The following is an 18,035-nucleotide window of genomic DNA, read 5'->3' on the forward strand; positions in this document are numbered from 1 at the left end:
ACATTCTGCAGTTTTGTGTTGAGCCGTACAAACTGGGAAGCTTCCAGGCTTGATTCCTGATCTGTGCTGAATTGACTGACTTCAGTCAGGACAGGAATGAATTACTATAATTAGTACACCTCGGGGTTCTTGCTCAAATCCAGTAACCCCTGTTGAAGGTTATGAATATGGATTTGGACTTTGTTATGGTCTTGGTCAAATAGACTGAACACTTGTTACCTAAATTCACATGTGAAGAAGCTTGATTGGATGAAATATCAGAGGCTGGTACCACCAATTGGAACTGTACACTGACATGGACCCCTCACCCCAGGAAGAAGGTTATGAACTGGAGCTAGAGGGTGGGAGCTTTAAATTCAGAAAGAAAGAACCACTGTATATACTAACTTGCAGATAATTGTTACCCTGAGGTTATGTTATACAATGTGATATAAATGAAGTTTTAGTTGGTGTGCCCATATATAGGCCATGTGCCCTTCCAGATCAGAACGTGAATCAGCTTACTAACTTTACTGAGTCAAATCTCAGCATTACATTAATTTCCTCACAATCTTAATTCCTTTATTCGTTCATGGGATGCGATGCGTCACTGGCTAGGCCAGCATTTGTCGCCCATCCCTAACTGCCCTTTGACTGACTGGCTTACCACATCATTTCAGAGGGCAGTAAAGAGTCAACTACATTCTTGTGGATCTGGAGTCATATGTAGGCCACACCAGGTAAGGATGGCAGATTTCCTTCCCTAAAGGACATTAGTGAACCAGATAGGTTTTTGCAACAATTGACAATGGTTTCATGATCAACATTACTGAGACTAGCGTTTCAATTCCAGGTTATTGCTTACATTCAAATTGCACCATCTGCCACTGTCTCCCCCATAATTCTTATTGATTAAATTGGACTCACATTGCAGTTCAATATCAGTATACTCTCGGTCATTTTCTGGTTTAAAAGGAAAATTATGAGGGTAATATTCTGTACTTTTAAAGTTGTTAACTTCTCATTTTCCTTCCTGTTCTGTTTGGGCTATACATTCTCTAATGGTTGATGACAGTGACTGTGGCTGAATTTACACCCCTCTAGCTTCATACTTCTACATCTATCCTCTTCTCTCATAATATGCTCGCTCTTGTTCACATTCCTTCCACATCACCACGATGTCTGCTGGTTAAACCATTATACTGCAGTCCCCTGGAGTTCCTTACCTAGTCTCTCCCTCCCCAAATCTAACCCCTTCCACTTTGAAAGATCCCCCCCTGCTGTAAAAAAGGTCCACACTGCCCTTGTTTTCGACAGTGCCTTCAGCCCCTCCACCATGACCTCTCCATCTTCCTTCCTTCCTTCCCGCTCAGCACAAATTCCCCATTCCCTGTTCTTTGGTGCAAAGTGTGTTCAGACATTTCAGCAAGCGAGGAGCACTGTAGACATGAGAGTTGAAGCCTGCTTCCTGCTCGACACTGTCATACCTAAATGTAGCTAATAGCAGGAACTGAGTGACCTAGGGAAACCTGGCACAATTTCACATCCCATCTCCCCTTATGTTCTTGCTTCGACATTTCACAACACTGTGACACAGTCTGCTTCTGTTTGTAATAACCATTTTTTAGGCTGATTGTTCTCAAGACAACTTTATAATCCAAATTTTCAATCCAGGACTTGAGACCATTTTGTGAAATTTAAATTAATATACTATCCACAAATATCACAGGTGATCAAAAAGACCAATCCTGCAAGAAATTTAAAAGGCAGTTTTAAATCGATGTATTTTGGCCTATCTATAATCTATTTTTAAAATGTTTCAAAATAATGTGTTATTCTGAAGTGTGTACCCGAAGGCACTTTAGTAATGCCAAAATTTACATTTTTCATAGTGTGGCTGATGGCTGATAGCTGTTGACAATTGTTCGCCTCCCCAGCAGAATGATTCCGCCCCTTTGAATAGCAGCTTGCTACCCTGGACATCTATATTTCATAAACCATGATGTGATGTTATATTTGGTGAATATAATTTTGCCGCAAAAAGTTTGTCATCTTTTACTTATCAGGACAGATGCAAGAATACCAAATTTCAAAGGGAACAACAAATTTATACTGCATGAGAAAAGAGTGCTCATTGCTTGACAAGTGGACTCTGAGGTGCTGCCATGCCGAATGCCCCTGGGAACTGTTGTCCCCCATGCTTTTGTTTAATTGAAAAAGGCGCAATGCTGGACGTGTCCTTTGCAAAGGACAGGGCCCTGAGTATGAATGTATGTAGCTTTTACCAAGCTTAAGTGAGCCACAATGCACACTCAACTAATGATCTTAAATTGGTCGTTAATATAATTCTTAGCACAGTTGGGATTTTTCAGTAAGTACTGTCCATTCACAGAATCACATCTAATATTGGGCACCGCATTCTGAGTTTTGTAAATACTGGCTGGTTGGGTATGGTCACCACTCTTGTCTGTTGCAAACACCCAAATGCTTCTTGATATGATCCACCAATTGTTTTGTGGAACGGCCTACTTACCTGGCATCACACTGGCACTGAAATTCATATACCACATTACTCATTTGTGTGATAGGCAGAAAGTCTTTTTGGCTTGACAGCAGCATCTTGTTAGTGGAGAATTTGAGGTAGACTGGGCACTTTTCAAAACAAAGTAGTGGACTCAGACCCATTCATAAGTTTGCACAATGTGCAACCAATCAGAGTATCTTAATACTTATCTTAATGTGCTCTGTCCCACACTAAAATTCACCTTTGCAATGAAGCAGTCTCATGAGCTCATCTTCTTCCACACGCTAGTTGAGAAATCCGCTAATGGGTTCTCTATTACTGTCCACCGCAAGCCTGCCTTCACTGGTCAATGTACACGATGGACTTCCTGCAGCTCCATGCGCTACAAGATTGGCCTTATCAGCTACCCCATAAATAGGGCCCGAGCCATTTGCTCACTATGCAAACTTGATGCGAAATAGGGTGCATCAAAGCTTATCCTGCAGGATAATGGCTACCCAGAGCAGTACATTGCTCATTGCATATTGCACAAACCTTTGATCCTGAAAAGTGCCCCGTCTACCTCAGATTACCCTAGAAGGGTAAGGTGTCTCAAAAATTGGAGCAACAGGTGAAGCTAGCCGTTTCATACTGCTACTATGCAGTAGCAACATGAGCGATATCTTCACTAACAGGATGCTGCTGTCAAGCCAAAAAGATATTCGGCCTACCACACAAATGAGTAATGTGGTATATGAATTTCAGTGCTGGTGTGATGCCAGGTATGATATGACTGGTGGATCATATCAAGCAACATGTCCCTTTGGGTGTTTGTAACAGGCAGAGTATTGACCCTGCTCAACCAGCCAACTCTTGCAAAACTCTGAACATAGTGTCCAACATTAGATGTGATTCAGCGATTGGATAGCACTTATTGAACAATCACGAATGTGCTAATAATTACAGTAACAACCAATTTAAAATTATCAGTTGGGCTCACAATGTGGCTCACTTATGCTTTCTAGAAGCTACATATATTCATGGGCAGGGCTCTGTCCTCTGCAAGCAAAAGGAACATGTCCAGGCAATGCACCTTTTTCAAATAAACTAAAGCATAGGGAGCAGCTGTTCCCTCATGCATTCCTCATGGCAATGCCTCAAACAATCAGAGTTAACTTGCTCTTTCTGAATTTAAACAAAAGCTTGGGGGATATCTGTTCCCTGATGCATCTTGCATGGTAAGGCCTCGACCAATCAGAGTCCATTTGCCAATCAATCAGCACCCTTTTTTGTCATGCAGTATAAATTGTTGTGCCCTTTGAAGTTTGGCACTCTTGCGTCCGTCCTGATGAGCGCAAGATGAAAAGCCTCGACAGTGTGTCTCTTTTTTCAGCAATACTCAAATTTTGTACTACCAAACGACTAGAAATATAATTTTTTATAGTTGTCGTCTTTTACCGCTTTCATCTGGCAAATTGATCTGTATTTTATATAACTGGATTAAATCTGAAGAAATTAATAAGCAATAGTTAAATCTTTCCAGAATGTGCGGTTGGATACCATGCAAAGAATTACTATCTTTGCATGCCATTTAAAATCTCCATCTAATAACTCAGCTGTTTTACTTCAGTTCCAGATTCCACACTACCTATAATCCCGAATAAACCTGCTGTAATCAGATATAATATTACTATTTCTAAGAATGTGGTGTGTCTCACACGCAGACACAGCATTACTATCCTGGACAGTGGCTTGCATATATATAAGTAATAATGAAAGAAAATATAGTGGTTCTGTTTGGTATGCAGAATAATGACTTGTAAAAGTTAAATGAAACAGATATATCATGGTTGGGAATACTGCATGATTCAGAACCAGGTAACTGAGTGACAGATGCCGTGATTGAGTTACTATTACTATGCAATTTGAGATATTTACCATACATCACGTTTAGCCATAATGTGTTTCTTATACCCACAAAAAACAATTTACTGAGTTTTTGAAGCAATTGAAGACGATGCTTTATATTATCTCTTGGTGAAGAATGAAAGTGTGTTTTTTATTTTTATTGATATTTTAGCAGATATGTCAGCCTGTATCTCCCGAATGGAAACACATGATCATTACCAGTCAGTGCTATAGAGTAAATGTGGTTTTTAGTCATTTACAATTCCTTTTTGGCACAGAATATTTGTGATGAAATCTGAACTATAAATCACATTGCTATATAAAATATTCATCTGGTTTTGGTTACTGTTATGTCTTGTTTAAAAACAAAATTGTGTAAGTGACTTCTTTTAAAAGTCTACAAAGCAAGCATGAAGATCTGACTTATACAGATGATTTTATAGTCCATGCAAATAAATCTTTTGTGCTAATTATTTAAACTCTTTTTAATGATTTGGTGAGAGAGGCTATGATTCGGTCACAAATTGAAGGATTGTTGTGTGCTTCAGAATAAAACATATATCTGCTTTGTGGCAAATGCAGGGTGACAATAAACAGAAGATGCCCAAAAGTATAAACCTTTATCCCTCCTAGTAGTTCCTTTAGCTTGGCTTCTATTTTTGTCTGATTCCCATGTTCCTTTCTACATTAAAGCTAATATATTAGCTTTAATATATGTAATATGTGTGTGAATATATATACATATATGTATATTTATTTTATATTGTGTGTGAGTGTGGGAATGTATGTTATTGTTTAACTTGTAGCTGATTGCAAGAATGTTTATAATTGGTCACCTGGTTAGTTTGTTTTTAAAAACGTTTACAGATGTTTAGAATTGGCCCCTGATAATTGGTGGTAAATGGCACAGCTTGTGCACCACTTCAATGTGTACTCTCATTCAGCATCCTGCCATTCACTATAGCACGATAAATTGTTTAACCATTCAGTTCAGTTAATTACACAACTGCTTTTGGTTTTAAATATAAACCTTGTCTCTTTCATGCCTGTGTAACCTTTGCTTCACTGGTGCTTCATATTACTGATAACTTGGCGGGAGGCGGTGGCGTAGCGGCAATGTCACTGGACTAGTGATCCAGAGGCCTACATTCTGGCCATACTGGTTCAAGTCCCACAGCAACTAGTGGAATTTAAATTCAGTTAATCAATCTGGAATTGAATGCTTGTCTCGGTAATGGTGACCATAACGACTATCAACGGTTATCATTAAAACCCATCTGGTTCACTGATGGCCTTTAGGGAAGGAAATCTGCCATCTTTACATGGTCTGGCCTACATGTGACTCCAGACCCACAGCAATGTGGTTGACTCTTAACTGCTCTCCCAAGCCACTCAATTCAAGGGTAATTAGGGATGGTAACAAAACTGGCCTGGCCAGTGATGCCCACATCCCATGAAAGAATGACTTAAAAAAAACAATGTTTCTGTTACTTATCCCCTTGTCTTTTTACTTTAGAGCTGGAAACACCTGTTAGTTGCTGAGGGTGATTTACACTCGAACCTTTATCAGTACCCTCTTTGGCCAATCACAGGAGGTACAAGGTTAAACTATTTAGGTGACCAAAACAGAATGTTCTCATATAGTCGCACCCCTTCCCCCAACCACCAAGGTATTCATCTTGACGTGGGGAAGGGAAAGAAAAATGGCCTCCTATCATCAATGCTATATTTCTCTCACACTTTCTTTTTACAGCCTGTCCCCTTCTATGTACAAAGTCATTTTATTTGTCTACCATCACTCCAACATAACATTCACTTGCATTTGTATACCTTCCATGTTGGACAAGTCAATGTATCATTTGCTCTCTGTTGCATTTTCCCTTCCATCTCTCAACTGTTGGGTAGATGCTGTGGCTTTGGCTCAGATACTTGACGGTGTGTGCAAAACAAATGTGGAACCTTCTCACTTTATTATTGTATCCTCAATGAAACCAGTTTGAATTGTTACAGAATTGTTACAGCACAGAAGGAAGCCATTCGACCCATCATGTCTGCACCAGGTTTCTGTATGAGCAGTTCACTTCTTGCCATTTGTTATAATATGATAGGTGGTAATTGCCAGGCTGACAAAATCCCAAAAGGAAACTTGGTCAAGCTATCATAATGATTTGCAATTTGTATTTATTACGAGAAAATATGTATACTGAAGTGAGAAGTAAAGATTCCACTACCACTATTGGAGATTTTAAATACTAAATTATTTTAATTTATTGAAACAATTATTAACAAAAGAAAAGAGCACTTAAACAGACACGATTACAGTTACACAGTTAAATATATCCCAAAGGATTTCTGCTTAGCCAGACTCCCAAATAAAAACCCTTTTCCAGGCAAAAATCCACATAGATCCTTGATCTATAAAAAAAAAAATCCAGCCACATTATCACAGGCACTCACTGTTGCTATAGGAGAGGTATCTCACAAGGCTTCTTTCTCCTGTCATTCGACAATGGAAATCCAAGGCTTGTAACAAGACCTTGCTTTCTGAAACATTCAGACATTTCTCTGGGGTGTCCAGAGGCTGCTTTCTTCACAAGTCTGTCTTGGCACAGCAAACTCTTCAAGATCTCACATGGACACACATCCCATACAGCTTTCAACCTTTCCTTAAATATGTTTAACCCATTGTTTTTAACTTTGTTTGGAAATTACCTTTCCCAGAATATAAAAATCTTTCATGTTCTCTTTATGGCCACTACTTTTGGAAAAAGTAAACTTAATAACATTGCTTTATTCTTTTGTGAACTTTGCCAGTTGTAAAACTTCCTTTTTCTTTTTCTTGAAATTCAACAGCTAAAAATTCAACTCCCTATTTATCTGCTAATGCAAATTTCTATTCATGTTGTATTTACGTGTATCCCATCTTAGCTTGTCCATTTCCACTTCAAAATGCCTGCTTTTACACCTTAGCCGTTGATGATTTAAACCTTGCAGCCTGACTGTCTTCAGTTTAATTAAATTAGTCACAAACATCCACATAGCCTTCACAAGCCTGCTTCACAGTACCCCATAGTAATATTGGAAAAAATATTTCCGTTACACATTCTCCTGCCTTTTCCCCATAACTCTGTACATTTATCTGAAAAGGAAGTGTCTAATTCCCTTTTGAATGCTTCGATTGAACCTGTTCCACCACACTGTCAAGCAATGCATTCCAGACCTTAACCACTCACTGTGTGAAAATTTTTTTTTCTCGTATTACTTCTGCTTCTTTTACCAATTGCTTTAAATTATGGGAATATAATAGAGGGTTTTAATAATTATAATAGATATTGAAAGACTAAATAATGTAAAGATAGCTTCCACTAATTGGGAAATGGATAGCACTACAGAGACTGAAGGTTATCAAAGGGGGAAGTTATATAATCTATTTTTTCCACACACTAGGCTATTAGAACATGGAGTGATGCATGCTGCTAGAGCAACAGTTCCCAAACAGTGGGTGTCAACCCCTGGCACATGGTTGCAAGAGGAGATTTAGGGGATCACGAGCTCCAAGGCAGCAATGGCGACCGTGGAACTCAGACTGAGTTTTGATAGCTGCAAAGCCCCTTTAAATGTTTGTGTTTTTTCTCTGTTGTTGGGCATGGCTTAATCTGTGTGTTCTTTGAAGCCTGATTGCTGTTAAAACCACACCTTGTAAAAAGGTGGGAGTTTGTTTTTTTTCAAGGCAAACCCAGCAGTTTCCCCACCCCTCCCCCAATTGAACCAATATCACATCCCCCCCACCAACAGCCTCGCTGAATAAGTCTCAAGTGCCCCACCCCACCCTTTAATTTTCATTCTGGGGTCACACAAAGCCTGGGGCAGTCAAACGGGGTCACATTGGGAAAAGTTTGGGAAGCACTGTGATAAAGACTGCAATATCATTGAAAAGGGAATTGAATAAATATTTTAAAAGGACAAAGGGGATATGAGTGTATAATTCCACTTGCAGAGCCAACACCAGCTAACAGGATTTGTGGGGTGAATACAATTTCTCCAGTAAACTTAATGTGAAACCCAGAGACTATTTTAGTTTGCAAAGCAACTTCTTTGAACTTCAGTCTTGCGTTCACAGCTGTTAGGAAATTTTGGCAGAATTGTTACTTTCATCTTATTCTTAAGGATGAAAGTAATACTTAATCTGGAACAGTTGGAAGCAGCAATTACAGCATATGTTTGACATTTGTCCTAATTGCAAAAGATGCAAATACAGTGTTTCTCTTGTTTACAAATTGTGCTAGCCTGAAGGAAGAATGTTGAATTTCACTTCAAATTTTGAATGTGTCAACACTAGTTTGAAATGTAGTGAGATGTTCCTAGGTCTGTGCTCAGTGCAGATCAGAAAATAGGGCAGGTTGGATTACAAAGCTGTAAAGGAACCCAATTGAATCCTTGATATCTGCTGCACTGGGAGGTTTATAGGCCCTGATATTTGCAGGGCTAGGGCCAGAGCATGTAGCGGCTGGGAAACACAGAAACACAGGGAACATAGAAATTCTGCTAGATTTAATGGAATGACCTCATTTGCACATTGGCTGCTGCCAAAAATTAGAAAAACAGATGAAGATACATGGTGATGATTCTTCTCCCGCGCCCCCCCCAACCCAATTCACAATTGTCAAATAAACTGTAGATACTCGAGTGTCGAGCTGGTATGTGAAGACAGCCCTCCTGGCAAATGACCACCAGAAATTTTGAATTTTGGACTGCACCATAGGGTGATGGGATGGCAGCTAACCCCAATATTCTTCATACACAGCACTCTTGAACTTTACCATTCCAGAGAAGTGCCAAACGAAGCCACACTCATATCCACGGGGAAGGAGAAAGCATTATTTCAGCCAACTATCATTCCCTTTCACATGGCTGATTTCAGAGCACTGATTGGAAGAATATATCCTCACAGACACGCACATGGAAATTGTGAATATATGAAAGAGAGGAAAGAAAAATGCCTTCTATTATTTTTGAAAATATCTAGGTACAGTTCAATGATCAAGTATATAGTGATGTTGGATTAATTTTCTAAATCTATGACTCCCTTTCACCACTCTAATATTAAAGAAAGATCTTGCTTCTATGTGGCACCGTTTACAACCTCAGGTCACCCAAAGCCAATGAAGTACTTTCAAATGTTCTCACTGAGGAACTGCATCAACCAGATTGCCCATCAGTCCGAAATGATTGGCCCCTTATCCTGAGACTGTGCCCTGTGTTTTAGATTCCCTGACCAATGGAAACAATCTCTCAGTGCCTGCCCAAGCCCCTTCAGAATTTTATAGGTTTCACTGAGATCTGTTTTCCTTATTCTTTCATGTCATGTGGATGTCACTGGCAAGGCCAGCATTTGTTGCCCATCCTTAATTGCCCTTAAGCTGAGTGGCTTGCTAGGCTGTTTCAAAGGGCAGTTAAGAGTCCATCACATTGCTGTGGACCTGGAGTCCCATGTAGGCCAGACCAGGTTAGGGTGGCAGATTTCCTTCCATGAAGGACATTAGTGATCCGGATGGGTTTTTGCAATAATCGATGATAGTTTCATGGTTGAGACTAGCTTCATATTCCAGGTGTATTAACTGAATTCAAATTCTACCAGCTGCCGTGGTGGGATTTGAACCCACGGGCATTAGCCTGGGCCTCTGGATTACTAGTCCAGTGATATTACCACTATGCCTCTCATTCTTCTAAACTCCAGAGAATATAAACCCAACTTGCTCAGCCTCTCATCACAGGACAACCCCATCATCAGGGACCAATTTAGCGAAACTTCGCTGTACCACCTCCAATGCAAGTATAACCTTTCTTAAATGTGGAGACCAAAACGGTACACACTACTCCAGATGTGGCCTCACCAAAACCCTTTACCACTGTAGCAAGACTTCTTTATTCTTGTACTCCAGTCCCCTTGCAATAAAGGTCAGCATGCCATTTGCCATCCTGATTGCTTACTGCACCTACATGCTAACTTTGTATTCCTTGTACAAGCACACCCAAGTCTCTTTGAAAATCAACATTTAGAAGTTTCTCACCTTTTTAAAATAAGACTGCTATACTATACTCCATCTGCCATCTTGTTTCTCACATACCTAACCTGTCCATATCTCTGTGACGTCCCCACAGCTTACCTTTCCACCCAGCTTGGTATCATCAGCCAACTTAAACACATTACTCTCTGTCTGTTCATCTAAAGTCATTAATATTGATTGCGAATAGCCGAGACCCCAGCACTGATCCTTGCGGTACTCCACTCTTTGCTGCCTGCCAACTTAAAAAAGCCCCGTTTATGCACACACTGTTTTTTATCCATTAACCAATCCTCTATCCATGCTAAAATATTACCTCCAATTCCATGACCCCCTGTCTTGCCTGTTAATCTTTTGTACAGCACCTTATCAAATGCCTTTTGGAAATCCAAGTATACTACATCTACTGGTTTCCTTTATCAATCCTACTAGTTACATCCTCAAAAAACTCTAATAATTTGTCAAACAGGATTTCCCTTTAGTAACACCATAAAACCAGTGGTAGAGAGAGATAAATGCTGACCAGGATAATCGGGAAAACTGCCTTGCTGTATTTCAAAAGGTGGCATGGGACCTCTTACACAAAAGGGCAGACATGACTTGGATTTAACGACTCATCTGAAAGGTAGCACTTTTGACATTGCAGAACTCCCTCAGTACTGCACAGAAGGGTCAGGCTAGATTATGTGCTCAAATCTCTGGAGTGGGGCGTGAACCTACAACCTTCAGACTCAATGAGAGAAGAATATGAGTAAGCACAGTGCCAACATGTAGGGTTACTACTGACCACTGGTAACATACATTTCCTAAACTATCATTAGCAATATGGATTTATATTTACAGTGCATATGTCATTGATAAAATTATACAAATATTAAGATGTATTATTTTCAAAGTACTTACTGTTCCGGGAACTGAGTGCACCTGCAAATATAAATCATGATCAGAGAGGAATTTATTATGTTTGTAGCTTCAGTGATCTAGGTCAATTGAACTAAAATTAGTTCACTTCTGCACAAAAAGGATAGGTTAAACTAACCTGATCTCTTGTCTTCTGCTTGCAGCTAACTGATCTCACTAAGTTTTAATAATGGCTGATACTTCCACACATAAACATTGAGCTATAGACGTGGTCATACAATACAGTGGACTCTCTGCTTGAGGTAAGCTTATTTTAAAATAAGGATATTTTGAATGATGTGACAGGTGTGTGAAACCCCTATATTTTTCTTGGTTAATGCTTTCACATTTGGAACACTGGTGCAAGCAAACATTGGTTCGTAGCCACCTAATGAAAAAGGGTGAGAAAATTTCTGAGCAGTACAATAGTGTATAATCACCTGCAGAAGTTAGTGAACCTTTACTCTGTATTGCATGCTGAAATCCTATAGTGATTAAATAAGGCTTTCAGCCTTCCCCCCCCCCCACCCCTTCTATATCTGAGTGAATAAATGTTTTACATGGTGTGACATTAAGTTCTACAGAACAGGAAAATCCTAGGACCATTCCCTGACCTGTGTTGAGTGAGTTGATATCAGCTGTGGTGGTGATGGAAAAATTACAGTTTTCCTCTGACTGAGTTGAAGGAACACAAAATGTAACCAATGCTGCTTCTGATTGCTGTTGTGATGCTATGTGATGCCGCTGGCTGCATAAGGAGGAAAATTAAAGGAGAAAAAGGAATAAAGCTTGAGAGAACGTTTGCTGCTTAGAGCTTAGATGATTTCTTATATGCAGTAACTTCTGTGGTGCCAAAAATCCCAAAAACTCGAGCTGGATGATCAATAGCTGGATGATTTAAGGGATGTGGTTTCTTTCTAAACCACTGACACTAGAAGCGAATTCCACAACCCTATAACCTTCATGAAGCCCTCTGTTTTAACTCTATTACATTTACTCTTATATTATGGCTTTTCACCTTAACCCTGCTCTTCTGTTCCTACATTTCCTACCACCCTAAGCATCCTTGTTGGGTTAAAGCATGTTTACCTATCCTTTATTACCCTTTTAAATACCGTCCTAACGCCACATAACACTGACAGAGTAAGTTACTGGTCTGGATATTACAGCAGCAGATTTTGTAGGCATTGGGGGTGAGGGGTGGCAGAGTTTTGGACAGGAAACCTGGAAGTTATGTAAATTAGTAGCAACCTGGAAACTGAAATAGGTTCTTTGTTTTACTCCTCCAGGTAGCTGCTGTTCATGTTCTAACCACTTCCAACAGGTTTCTCCTTGGGAGACCAAAATTGCCCATGAGATGTCTTCTGCAAACATGGGCTAACTATCCTTAATTAGCCCAAGTCTGGGCTGGCCCAAACACTGTGGAGTTTTAACTCCACGGTATGGGACAGCTTCACCACCTGGAGGTCAGCCTGACTGACAGACATGGCTTCAGTTGGTTGAGGAAGACCCCAGGGTAGGCCACAGGAGGAGGTAGCTCCAAGCGACAACCCTGGCTCGGGGCAGGGGGGGGGTGGGGTATTGGGGTGGACTTTGATCAGGGGAGGAGAGTGGGAGTACGGGGTGGGGGAAAGTTGGAAGGGGGGTCCACAAGAGGAAGCACTCTTGCTCCTCCTAGCCCTTAGGCAATGTTGTAAAGGCATTTGTGTCATCCCCGAAGCAGTCTTCGGCCCCGCTTCACCTGTCAAGTTGCCTGAGGCCAGGGAAACCTGAATGGCCACTGTAAAATGTACAACCTGTTTAAATCGGAGGCTGCCAGCTTCATTTGAATATTTAAATTTCCAACTGGCCTCCTGAGAGCAGGTTGGCTTCCCATCTTTTGTCCCGCATTCAATAAACTTGGAGGTGGGAATCTTGGGGTCAGTTTTCTGACTTTTAAACTTTAACATTTGACCCAAGCCCAACTTACCCTTTTTGGGTGTTAAAATTCAGCCCATGGGAGCTGCTGTTAAATTTCAAATTATCCATTACATTGCCAATCATGACTTGAACCAGAATTTGCAATGTATTTTTTGGTATGGCCATTCCACTGGTGATCTTATTGCCTATGTTACGTACCTTTGGAACTCTGCTGTTGAACTGTTTGGTAAGGCATCGGCCATTGACATGAACACCTCCAAAATCTTTGACCTTGTTAAGGATCAGGCCCTGTGCATTTCATAACATAAGAGATAGGAGCAGGGGGAGGCCATTTGGCCCTTTGAGCCTGCTCTGCCATTCAGTAAGCTCATGGCTCACTTTCTATCTCAATTCATTTTCCTGCAATATCCCCAAATCCCTTGATTTCTTTAGTATCCAACAGTCTATTGATCTCTGTCTTAAATATACTCAATGACTGAGTAGTCACAGCCTTCTGAGGTAGAGAATTCTAAGTTACAGTTCCCAAGGAACTTTCAATAAAGAATATTTTTCTATTCAGATCTTGCAGTTACATTTATAAACGTAAGATTGTGAAGTTGCACAACACCTCCCTTGTTGAAACAAGACAAAAAAACCTAATTTTATGCACTTCTAGTTGTAAAAGAAATTTGTGAGCTAGAGCTGTACATAATGTTTTCAATGAGCCTTTCCAAAGTTTGGCAGTGTAGCAGAGTAAGTTAAAGATTCCAGCCTGAGCCTGCCAATATACTTCACTGTGTTTAAATTTACTGTCAAAAAATTCTCAAGAGGCCAGTATTTTCTTAATGTAATGCCAAACTATACAGCCTGGCGAACAAAAAAAATATTTTTTTTTCAATATTCATAGCTACTTTAGAAACAATGAAATATAGTTTACAAAGTTATAGCAGACTTGCAATGGCTGTGCGGGGTGGGGGGGAGGCAAAGATTTTCTTAAATAAATGGAATTAGAAGACTTTCCACAGCTCACCCTGAACACAATTATTTAATATCTCTGTACACTGGCTTAATCAGTTGTTCCTTACTGGGGTGGGTAACCTTATCTTCTAGCTGCTTGCTTATTTTCTTTCTATAGAGAACCCAAACTTCATGTTGATTTAAATCAGCAATACTCCTGAAAAAAAACCTGCAACTATCTTGAGTGCTTTAATGGCCATATTTTCCATTGTGTTTTGGCTTGTATAAAAACTGCAAATGCAAGTAGGCAGACAAAACAAATACAAAGTGATAATAGATTTTTAAAAATCCTCTAACCACTGTTTCTTATTTCTCCCATGGGTTTACAGAAATGCCAAGCTCTTAATAGGGTATGGAGGAAATCAGATGTAGTAATTCAGCCATTGTTCTGTAGTAGCACTTTGGCTACTAAAGGTATTTAGTTTGAAAGAAGTTGATTAATGTGCAGGGAATAACCATCGAAAGAATGAATACTGTCGGGTATCGAGTGGAGACTAATGTGAGGAAGGAATAGAATGTGAGACAGAGCAGAGCACTAGGGAGCCCTGAGTTAATAGAAAAGTAGAAGATTAGCCATCAAAAGTAGCACAAATAGAACAATTTGCGAGAAAACAAGACTTTCATGGCAAGTTATTTAGAAGTGCTGACAGGATATTTCCCCTGGGCGGGGAATCTCAGAATAAGCGGTCAGCCTTTTCAGGCTGAGGAGATGAATTTTTTCACTGAGTTGCAATTCTTTAGCAACAAAAACAGAAAATGCTGGAAAAACTCAGCAGGTCTAGCAGCATCTGTGGAGAGAGAAACAGAGTTAACATTTTGAGTCCTTCTTCAGAGCTGAAGAAAAGTGGAAATGTGATGAAATTTATACTGTTGGGGGGGGGCCAAGTGGAGCTGGATAGGAGGCCAGCGGTAGGTGGGGGACAAAGGTGAGATTGACAAAGATGTCATGAACTAAAGGACAAAGGGGGTGTTAATGGTACAGGTACTACTAAAAAAAGGTGCTGATAGTGGCATAAAGGTAAGAAAGTAGAATGTGATAATAGCAGAACAAGGGTGACATTGAGTGTAAGAACAACATGGAACAAGTAACAGATGGCCTTTTGGGCAGTGGAGTGGGGGGAAAAAAGGATAGAAAATGGGATAGAAGGGGGAATAAAAAGGGGATAAAACCACGGATAAATAAATAAAAAATAAAAATCAGTGGATGAAAAATAAAAGTGAATGAAGAAAAAAGGGGGTGAGGATGGAGGAAAGAGTTCATGATCTGAAGTTGTTGAACTCAGTGTTAAGTCCAGAAGGCTGCAAAATGCCTAATCGGAAGATGAGGTGCTGTTCTTCCAGTTTGCGTTGAGCTTCACTGAAACATTGCAGCAGGCCAAGGACAAACATGTGGGCATGAGAGCAAGGTGGTGTGTTGAAATGGCAAGCGACAGGGAAGGTCTGGGTCATGCTTGCGGTCAGACCAGAGGTGTTCCGCAAAGTGGTCATCCAATCTGCGTTTGGTCTCCCCGATGTAGAGGAGCCCACATGGGAGCTGCGGATGAAGTAGACCAAATTGAAAGAGGTGCAAGTGAAGCACTGCTTCACCTGAAACAAGTATTTGGGCCTTTGGACAGTGAGGAGGGAGCAGGTAAAGGGACAGGCGTTGCACCTTCTGCGATTGTATGGGCAGGCGCCATGGGAAGGGGATGAGGTGTTGGGGGTGATGGAGGAGTGGACCAGAGTGTCCCAGAGGGAACGTTCCCTACAGAAGGCTGACTGGTTTGGGTGGTGGGAGGGGGGTGGTAATGAGGGGAAGACGTGTTTGGTGGTGGCATCATGCTGGAGTTGGCGGAAATGGTGGAGGATGATCTTTTGAATGATGAGGCTGGTGGGGTGAAAAGTGAGGACAGGGGGGGCCCTATCATGGTTCTAGGAGGGAGGTGAAGGTGTGTTTACTCATAAATGTAACAGGCAAGATCTGAATAGAAAAATATTCTTTATTGAAAGACAATCTTCCTTGGGAACTATAACTTTTACCTATTACTTTGAAAATGGTACAAATCATCAAACTGTTCACTTGCTACAATTGTAGTATGTTAAATTGACAAGCTTACTAGATGTAAATCTATGCCAATTGGTATGACAAAAAAACAAACTTCTCCACCTTTAGTTTTAATGGAAAGAAAATTATACTAGATTTATGTGAATTGTCCAACAATGTTATTTTTTGTGCTCTTTTATACTTGTTTTCTGCAAAACTTAAATATCAGAGTAACACACAGGTACTCTTGCAAAAAGGACTGTTTCCAGGCCTCCTCTAAAACCACCTGACAATCAGAAGGTAAATGAGGCAGGTGGTGACTGTAGTATAAAGGTCTGGCACATATAGGGTTAATGTGGGACTGAGTACAGCACCACCTACACAGCAATGGAAGAGAACACACGACCTGCTCCTAGAGGTCAGTCTAGTGTTGGACAGAGCTATATGCACACGCAAGCATGGGGACAGCTCCTAGCTTCAACCCTTTACTGTATATATGTTTATAGTTCTTGTAGTTAATAAATACATACAGTTAACCTACTTAAGACTACAAAGACTTCATTAAGACCTGCCAAACTATACCCAACACCCTACATCATGGTAGCAGTGAATGGAACAACTCAAAACTTCACAGAGACTGCAGAAGCAAACTAACATCCTGGAAAGCTGAAGGAAAAATCAAAGAAGCATTCTGCCCTGAAGAAAAGCTCACAAAGTGAAGGTGCAGAAGGAAATCGTCAGAGAAAAGCTCCAAAGAAAGGCTTGGAAGCTGAAGGCAGGAACTAAATATCCAACTGCAGCAGAAGACTCCATTGAACTCTGTGGAAGGCCAGCTTCAATACCCAGAGTGTGCAGAGTCAGCAGACCTAGCACAGGTGAGCTAAAACTTTTAAATTCCAGGATAAAGCAAGCCCTGAGAAACTTCTAAATAATTCAGTGTTGAGAGATTGTTATTTACGAACTCAGTCGGAAAAAACAGATTTCCAGCCAGCGTCTGAACACGTGACATCCTAAAGGGGGAAAAATTAATTAATTCAGAAAAGTTGTGACTAAAGAATCCGCTTTAAAGACCAGCAAAGGTCAGGACTTTACACATTTGCGACCTTAAAGCATAGTGCTGACATGGAAAAATCTGCAGCTAGTTGATCCAAGCCATTGTTTAAAATGTTTTCAGGCTGAGTGCGAGCACCATTGCAGCAGGTAAATCCTTTCAAACAAACAGCAGCACCTTCTTGGATTTCAACAACAACTTAAACCTGAACCTACACTTTAAAATTTTTAACCATGGATCAAAAAACCATCTTACCAGATCAATTTGGACTTATCCAAGGCCCAGATCAATCACATAATTGGGGATTTTTGAGAAAAAGATTCCTTAGATACATAATTGCTTCTGGTTTGTGTAAAAAGCAAGAAGCTAAGCAAGTTAACATATTACTTTACTCACTAGGGCCGATAGAGGACGACATTATTGCTAGACAGGGAATCAGCGAATCATCTGCTAAGTTTATAGGAGTACTAAAATCATTTGGTGTTTATTCTAACCTAAAGAACTAACAAAATCCTCGAAAGGGCTAAATTTAATTATCATGCCCGGCAGCCAGGAGAGCCTGTCAACACATTCATTAATGATCTGTACACGATGACTGAAGGCTGTGAATGTTGAGAGCTAGTATCTGAACTTATCAGGGATAGAACAGTTGTAGGAGTAGCGGACAATGCACTCAGGTATGCTGCAAAC

General features: G+C 40.4%; 1 protein-coding gene across 1 annotated transcript in view; it reads left to right on the forward strand.

Annotated features, from left to right (window-relative positions):
- Positions 1-18,035, forward strand: part of mrtfba (myocardin related transcription factor Ba) — a 283,562-nt gene that overhangs the window by 89,520 nt on the left and 176,007 nt on the right. The window contains exon 4 of the mRNA XM_041206102.1: positions 11,520-11,618. The gene's annotated coding sequence lies outside the window, so the exon portion shown is untranslated. The remainder of the gene's footprint in view (positions 1-11,519; positions 11,619-18,035) is intronic.

Source organism: Carcharodon carcharias, chromosome 15 (genome assembly GCF_017639515.1).
Source record: "Carcharodon carcharias isolate sCarCar2 chromosome 15, sCarCar2.pri, whole genome shotgun sequence".
Classification (NCBI taxonomy): domain Eukaryota; kingdom Metazoa; phylum Chordata; class Chondrichthyes; order Lamniformes; family Lamnidae; genus Carcharodon; species Carcharodon carcharias.